The following is a 9,232-nucleotide window of genomic DNA, read 5'->3' as shown; positions in this document are numbered from 1 at the left end:
ATAAAATACTATTTTAAGCTACCCTATGATCCAGCAATTGCACTACTTGGTATTTACCCTGAAGATACAAATGTAGTGATCTGAAGGGGCACTTGCACCCCATTATAGCAGCAATGTCTACAATAGTCAAACTATGGAAAGAGCCTAGATGTCCATCAACAGATGAATGGATAAAGAAGATGTGATACACACACACGTGCACGCATGCGCGCGCGCAGAGAAATATTATGTAGCCATCAAAAATGAAATCTTGCCATTTATAACGACGTGGATGGAACTAGAGGGTATTATGCTAAGCGAAATAAGTCAATGAGAGAAAGACAATTATCATATGATCTCACTGATATGAGGAATTTGAGAAACAAGACAGAGGATCATAGGGAAGGGAGGGAAAATGAAACAAGACAAAACCAGAGAGGGGGACAAACCATGAGAGACTCTTCACCTCAGAAAACAAACTGAGGGTTGCTGGAGTGGTAGGGGGTGGGAGGGATGGGGTGGCTGGGTGATGGACATTGGGGAGGGTAGGTGCTGTGGTGAGTGCTGTGAATTATGTAAGACTGATGAATCAGACCTGTACCCCTGAGACAAATAGTACATTATATGTTAACAAATAAAAATAAATAAATAAAATACTATTTTAGGGGCACCTGGGTAGCTCAGCTAGTTAAGCATCTGCCTTCAGCTAAGGTCATGACCTTGGTCCTGGGATCGAGCCCCACATCAGACTCTCTGCTTAGTGGGGAATCTGCTCCCTCTGACTCTCCCTCTGTGCTCTCATTCTCTCTCTCTCAATAAATAAATTAAAAATCTTAAAAAAAAAACAAACCTAAAATAATATTTTAGGAGTGCGTGGGTGGCACAGTAACTTGAGCATGGGACTCTTGCTTTACGCCCACGTCCTGAGATTGGGGTCATGAGATCAAGTCCTGAGATGGACTCCACGCTCAGCACAGAGTCTGCTTTAGATTCTCTTTCCCTCTTACTCTGCCCCTTCCACTCGTGCTCCTCTCTTATCTCTCTCTCAAAAATCAATCAATCATTCAATCTTTATTTAAAAAGTATCTTTTAGGGGCACCTGGGTGGCTCAGTCGTTAAGCATCTGCCTTCAGTTCAGGTCATGATCTCAGTGTCTTGGGATCGAGCCCCGCGTCAGGCTCCCTGCTCGGCGGGAAGCCTGCTTCTCCCTCTCCCGCTCCCCCTGCTTGTGTTCCCTCTTCTGCTGTGTCTCTCTCTGTCAAATAAATAAAAAATAAAATCTTTAAAAAGTACTATTTTAGTCCACCGGTGTATCCAATCAATATGGGTGGAAGGGTGGATTTGCATGCCTTCTGTTTTTCAATGCTAAGTTGGGGAAGCATTTCCCAGGCAGATGCAATATCCATTCCTATCAATATATTCAGGTGAAGGAGACCCAACCCTTGCACATAACGCCTCTTCAAACGTACCAATTTCTTTCCAAATTTTCACCTTAATCTCATCCTTTGAATTCTTATATCCTCCGAACCGAACTGTAGCCCCCATTAGGACTTCAGCAGCAGATTTTAGAACCACAGTGCATGGGGCTGCCCACGTCAAGAATCCTAGAAATGTTACTTCTCCACTCAATGACTATTTTACCTATTTATGTGCATATGCCTTTTGGTCCCCAACTGGGGTCATGTCAAAGAACCTAGCCCCCTCATCATTTCTTATTTTGATTAATTGTAGGAACATCACCCCAGGTAATTGGAGGTCAAGTTTCTTGAATTCCTCCAAACTAGGACAAAAATACTTATTGAACAGGACCAAGGTACCAAAACCCCAGTCTTTAAAATTAGAATTATAGGGTCTCCTTTATATATATTAATATACCAAAGACCCACTTCAAGATTTCCCTGGGGGTAAGTAGAGAAGGAAGGGCTTCATGACACCTGTATGGAAGATTAGACTTTGGATACTTAGTAGGTAAGGAAAATGTGGACCTTACTGTAAATTAGCAATCTCCAAAAAGGTTACTGAAAAGGTTTACTGATAACATACATGTGAAAGAGGTACTGATATCATATGTTTGAAAACACTATTTAGAATAACAAAAAAGTATAGTATTTAATATCTATAAATGTACTATGATGTTTGTCCAAGGGAGTTAAACATTAACCATATTTTCTGTTTATTTAATGCTTATCTTTTTTCTTTTTTTTAAAGATTTTATTTATTTGACACTGAGAGCGAGAGAGAGAGAGAGAGAGCAAGCACAAGCAGGGGGAACAGCAGGCAGGGGAGAAGCAGGCTCCCTGCTGAGCAAGGAGCCTGATGCGGAACTCGATTCCAGGACCCTGGGATCGCAACCCAAGCCGAAGGCAGCCACTTAACCGACTGAGCTGCCCAGGCGCCCCTGAATGCTTATCTTAGTATGTGTCTTAGAGTTATTTTTTATTATGGAAAGGCTGATTTCCTCCCTATAGTCTAGTAAGACAAGGGCTGAGAATTGACATTGTGTTTAGCAATATAGAGATCATTAGCATCTTGAGAGGAACAATTTTGATGGAGTGATGGTGTTGAAAATTTGATTGTGGTGTGTTCAAAATAGAATGGGAGGATTTCAGACGAAATATACTTCAAGAAAACAAAGTATTAAAAGAGAATAATAGGGCGCCTGGGTGGCTCAGATGGTTGAGCATCTGCCTTTGGCTCGGGTCAGGATCACAGAGTCCTGGGATCGGGTCCTGCATCGGGCTCCCTGCTCCTTGGGAGCCTGCTTCTCCCTCTGCCTCTCTCTCTCTCTCTCTCTCTCTGTCTCTCATGAATAAATAAATAAAATCTTAAAAAAAAGAGAGAATAATAGAGGGGCGCCTGGGTGGCTCAGTCGGTTGAGAGGCTGGTTGCCTTTGGCTGAGGTCATGATATCTGGGTCTTGCCATCCAGCCCTGTGTCAGGTTTCCTGCTCAGCACAGAGTCTGCTTCTCTCTTTCTCTCCCTCTGTCCCTCACCACTCTTCCTTCTCTCTCTCTCTCAAATAAATAAATACAATCTTTAAAAATAGATAGATTTTATTTGACAAAGCGAGAGCACAAGGAGGCAGAGCGGCAGGCAGAGGGAGAGGGAGAAGCAGACTCTGCGCTGAGCAGGGAGCCCAAGGTGGGGCTCTAACCCAGGACCCCGGGATCATGACCCGAGCCAAAGGCAGACGTGCCCCAAATAAAATCTTTAAAAGAAAATGAATAATAGAATGATAAAAGTGATTTTTAAGAAACGACAAAATAAATCAACATATCAGGAAGGCCTAATGCCTTAGTCTTGGACCAAATGTACTTGGATCAAAAATTTAAGAATACATGAAGTAGGGCACCTGGTGGCTTAGTTGTTAAGCATCTGCCTTTGACTCAGGTCATGATCCCAAGGGTCCTGGGATCAAGCCCCACATCGGGCTCCCTGCTCCATGGGGAGTCTGCTTCACCCTTTCCCTCTATGCTCTCTCTTGCTCTTTCTCAAATAAATAAATAAAATAAAAAAAAAAAGTCTGTACCTAGGAGATATTTTTGTCTCTTCTTTCCAGTTTTTGTTTGAGACGGGGATGCGAAGGATCCTGATCATAAAACTTACTCTTCGGGCGCCTGGGTGGCTCAGTCTGTTGAACGTCTGCCTTCAGCTTCAAATTTTTTGAAAAGATTTATGTATGTATGTATGTATTTGAAAGAGAACGCTGCGTACACATGCTCGCATGACCAGGGGGAAGGGCAGAGGGAGAGGGAGAGAATTTCATGCGGACTCCCAACTGAGCAGGGAGCCTGAAATGGGACTTGATCTCATGTCCCAGAGATCAGGACCTGAACCAGAATCCCGAATGGGATGGTCCTAGAATCAAGTACTGTGTCGGGCTCCTGGCTCAGCTGAGAGTTGGCTTGTCCCTCTCCCTCTGCCCTGCTTGTGCTCTCTCTCTCCTCTCTCTCAGAGTCTCAAATAAATAAATAAATAAAATCTTTTTTTTTAAGATTTTATTTATTTCTTTGACAGAGAGAGAGATAGCCAGAGCAGGAACAGAAACAGGGGGAGTGGGAGAGGGAGAAGGAGAAGCAGGCTTCCCACCGAGTAGGGAGCCCCATGCGGGGCTTGATCCCAAAACCCTGGGACCACAACCAGAGTCGAAGGCAGAAGCTTAGTGAATCAGCCACCCAGGAGCCCCAGTAAATAAAATCTTTAAAAAAAGTTGTGGGATGCAACTAAATCTGTGCTTTGACGGAAATTTACAGCTGTAAATGGTTATAATAAAAAATACATAAAAGCAAAATATCATTACTCCTTATGAAGCTAAAAAACAGACAAGCAAGTTAAACCCAAAGGTAGTAGAAGAAAGAAAATAATAATGAAAACAGTGGAAATCCATATAATAGAAACAGATAGGCTAGAGAAAGAAATTAACAAAGTCAAAAATTAGTTCTTTGAAGATTAATATAATTGGTAAATCAATAACAAAGGGACACTAAGAAACAAAGGGGGAAAATACAATTTACCAACTTCAGAAAGGTTTTTTAAAGCTTTATTTATATAAGTAATCTCTACACCCAACATGGGGCAAGATCCCGAGATCAAGAGTTGCATGCTCTTCCGACTGAGCCAGCCAGGTGCCCCATTTTGCTTTTCATGGCTGCATAAATACTCCAACATATGGATGTATCAGGGCATATTTAAGCAAAGTCCTATTAATGGACATTTAGACTTTTTTTTTTTTTGGCTATTCCCAAGAGTGCTGCAATGAGTATCATTGTGTAGTTGTCTGAATAATGACTTAGCATGAAGTCCTAGGAGTGGATCAAAGGGTTTTCATATTTTATATTTCCATGCCTATAACTGACATTATTTATTGCATACATTTTATGAGTTAAAAAAAATCACATTAGATGATATTCTCATTAAATCCTCACAGGAACCTTTTGAAATAGCTTCAAGTATTACATAAAAGAAAATTAAAACCCAAAGGATTGCAAAGTAACTTGTCCAAGGTCACAAATGGTAGGGCTAGGATTTTAATTTCGGTATTTTCTAACACAGAGAACCTGGTTTGGGCCCTTTTATCTGACACCACTTCAGAAGGCCATACCAAATTACTCTCCCTTCAGTCTTTTTTTTTTTTTTTTAAGATTTTATTTATTTATTTCTCAGAGAGAGAGAGAGAGAGATACAGAGCACAGGCAGGGGGAGGGGCAGGCAGAGAGAGAGAAAAGCAGACCCTCTGCTGAGCAGGGAGCCTGATAGGGGACTTGATCCCAGGACCCTGGGATCATGACCTGAACTGAAGGCAGACACTTAACCGACTGAGGCACCCACGAGTCCTACACCCCTTACTTTTTAATCACATCAATATTTTCAAAAGATTTATGCATCTATGTGTGTATTTGAAAGAGAACGCTGCTTACACATGCACGCATGAACAGGAGGAAGGGCAGAGGGAGAGGGAGAGGATTTCATGTGGACTCCCAACTGAGCAGGGAGCCTGAAATGGGACTTGATCTCATGTCCCAGAGATCATGACCTGAACCAGAATCCCGAATCCGGAGCTCTACCCACAGAGCCACACACGCACCCTCAGTACTAGATATTTTTCAATCTTTGCTATTATTTTGAGACTGAGCTGCTCGCTTCGGCAGCACATAGGCTATTATTTTGAGACTCAGAATATGTGCCTTCTATATTACACGTTTGCTGGATACACAGAACATCCAAATTTGAACTAATTGTTCATTATATTCTTCTAGTTTCTTGATGATTAATTTTTTATTTTGCATTTTTATTTGTATTTTATTTATTTATTTATTTATTTGAAGATTTTATTTATTTATTTGTCAGAGAGAGACACAGCGAGAGAGTGAACACAAGCAGGGGGAGTGGGAGAGGGAGAAGCACGCTCCCCGCTGAGCAGGGAGCCTAATACGGGGCTCGATCCCAGGACCCTGAGATCATGAGCTGAGCCTAAGGCAGACGCTTAATGAACCACCCAGGTGCTCCTATTAATACATTTTAAATTTATTTTGGTTTCACATATAGTTTATCATGGGTTTAGAGTGCTCTAATTCCAAAAATCTCAGCATTATTTACAAAGGAATCTGTTTATGATAAAGAAAGGCAGTATGGAGAATATAATCTGAAGACTTGTAGGAGTCTTGATATCAAATATTTACTGTCCCTGCAAGTTGTTCTGTCCCTCTTTAGGAATCAGGCTTGCTCACCCAGGATATGCAAGTTGATAAAGTTAAACTTTTTCACATAGTACAATAAAAGCTGACATTACAAGTTTTCTTTTTCTTTGCAAAATGGTTTCATAATTTGAATAACAATCAAAGCTTCAACAACTGAGAGAATTACTCATACACATGGGAGGGCGCACATACACACACAAACACATATTTGTGAAGAGGGATCTGTGAGTACAGTACACATAAATTCTAAAGTGACTTGTGCCTGAGGGTTAGAGAGGGATGGTGGATAGCAGTGATGAAGTGATGTTCTTTTATTTATTTTTTAAGTAATCTCGACACCCAATGTGGAGCTCGAACTCACGACTCCAAGATCAAGCCTTGCATACTCCACCCACTGAGCCAGCCAGGTGTCCCAAAGAAATGGCCTTTTGAAAAACACTATACAGGGGGGGACAACTGCGTGGCTCAGTTGGTTAAGTGTCTGCCTTCCACTTGGGTCATGATCCCAGGGTCCTGGGATCCAGTCCCTCATCGGGCTCCCTGCTTGGCGGGGAGCCTGTCGCTCCCTCTGCTTGTGCGCTTTCTCTCTGACAAATAAAATCTTTTTTTAAAAAATAAAAATGCATATTTTTGGGTCCTGAACCCGGAGATTCTGATTCTGTACATTTGTGATGATTTCCCAGAATCTGCATTTTTAAAAAACTCCAAAGATCCTTTCAATTAGGATGGTATACTAACAAAACACAATAGAATAGGCAAATGTGAGCCATTAAAAGGTTTTCAGGAGTAACACGTTCCCATTTTAGGTTATTCTCCCTGTATTATGGGGAAAGACTTGGAAGTGGGCAAGACCAGATATAGAGATTTTAATGATTAGCTCTACCAATATGGGCCTAGATCAGGATCCACTGGAAAACAGCAGAGCAGAACATCTGGGGCTTTGGAGTCAGGCAATTCAGGGGTTGAATATAGATTTTTCTGCATACAGTCAGAATCACCCTGGACATTAAGCCTGTGACTTCTTTTTCCTTATATAAAAATAGTGATGGAGTGCCTAGCTGGCTCAGTCGGTAGAGCACGCAACTTTTGATCTCAGAGGTGTGTGTTTAAGCCCCATGTTGGGTGTAGAGATTAATTAAAAATAAAACCTTTGAAAAATAATTAATTAAAACTTATTATTAAAATAAAATAAAACGGGGCGCCTGGGTGGCTCAGATGGTTAAGCGTCTGCCTTCGGCTCAGGTCATGATCCCAGGGTCCTGGGATCGAGCCCCACATCGGGCTCGCTGCTTGGTGGGAAGCCTGCTTCTTCTTCCACTCCCCCTGCTTGTGTTCCCTCTCTCGCTGTGTCTCTCTGTCAAATAAATAAATAAAATCTTAAATAAGATAAAATAAAATGGTTATAATAACATTATCTCCTTTAAATGAATATTCAAGAGAGTATTTAAAAATCTTATTACACACTTGTTGCTCAATACTAGTAGCTAATCTGGGAACCTGTTGGTTGGTTTGGAATATATTACAAAGGTAGACTTGACTAGTAACTATTTGGATATGGTAGGTATAGGAAAGTAAATATCCTAGGATAACTGCCAGGCTTCTGGCTCTGATAGGGTGGATTATATTGCCGGGAACCAGCACAGAAAATCCTGAAAAAGGAGTGTGGGAAGAAGATAATGGGTTTGATTTGGGACATATTAGATTTGTAGAATTTCCCTGAGAAGTGTGATTCCTGAGTGCCTATCTGGGAGGTTTCGCATACATTAGCACCAGTCCTCACCGCAAAGTAAGAAAATGATGACTTCAATTTATGTATTTTACAGAGAAGGAAACTGAGTGTCTGAATCAGGTTAGTCTAAAGGGAGATACCAAGTAGGCAGATATGTCTGAGACTTGATGCTGTAGACTCTTAAACTGAAGATCCAGATTTGAGCACAGTTAGCCTAGAGGTGTAAAGGTGCTAAGGGAAAGAAACAGGGGTAAAGCATGAGGACTGATAGTAGAGCAGGTCTGACTTCTAGACTCAGCTCTTCTTCCATGTGTGTCCATTGGGAAGTTATTACCCTCATCATCTGTAATAAGATAATAATGCCTCATCTTGGTTTATGAAAATGAGAGATACATTTAGAGTAGTTATCACAAAATAAAGCAATTATCACAGTACTGGGCACATAGTTGCTACACACATAAGTTTAGAAAGAGTCAGGTAGGGCTCCTGGGTGGCTCAGATGGTTAAGCCACTGCCTGCGGCTCAGGTCATGATCCCAGGGTCCTGGGATCGAGTCCCGCATCAGGTTCCCTGCTCAGCGGGAAGTCTGGTTCTCCCTCTGCTCCTCTCTCTCGTGAATAAATAAATAAAATCTTTAAAAAAAAACACTTAGAAAAAAAGAAAGTCACGTAAGGTAATATCTAACGTCAAAGCACTTAACCAACTATGTTACTTCTAAGAAGACAGGCACCATGTCTATTTGCTCACCTGCAACATCTTGCACATACCTGATACCTAGGAAGTATTAACGAATATTCCTTGAGGGGCACCTGGGTGGCTCAGTAGGTTGAGTGTCTACCTTTGGCCCAGGTCCTGATCCCAGGGTCTTGGGATGGAGTCAAGCTCCCTGCTCAGTGGGGAGCCTCCTTCTCCCTCTCCGCCCCCCTTGTGCTCTCTCAAATAAATAAAATCTTAAAACACACACACACACACAAAACCCCACAAATATTCCTTGAATGAGTTAATGAAGAATGAATTTTGAGGTGCTTTTTACATTTTAGCTTGATCTATTACAATGGCTCATGAAGGACAGAAAATTAATTACAGTGAATTGGTTTTTTTGTTTTGTTTTGAAGATTTTATGTATGTATGTATTTATTTATTTGAGAGAGAGAGAGAGAGCACAAGCTGGGGGAGGGGTAGAGGAAGAAGGAGGAGCCTGCTCCCCACGGAGCAGGGAGCCCAAAGAGGGACTGGATCCCAGGACCCCGGGATCATGACCTGAGCTGAAGGCAGATGCTTAACTGACTGAGCCACCCAGGTGCCCCTAATTACAGTGGGTTGAAGA

The sequence above is a fragment of the Zalophus californianus genome, chromosome 9 (assembly GCF_009762305.2).
Source record: "Zalophus californianus isolate mZalCal1 chromosome 9, mZalCal1.pri.v2, whole genome shotgun sequence".
Taxonomy (NCBI): domain Eukaryota; kingdom Metazoa; phylum Chordata; class Mammalia; order Carnivora; family Otariidae; genus Zalophus; species Zalophus californianus.
This window is presented reverse-complemented; position numbering follows the sequence as displayed.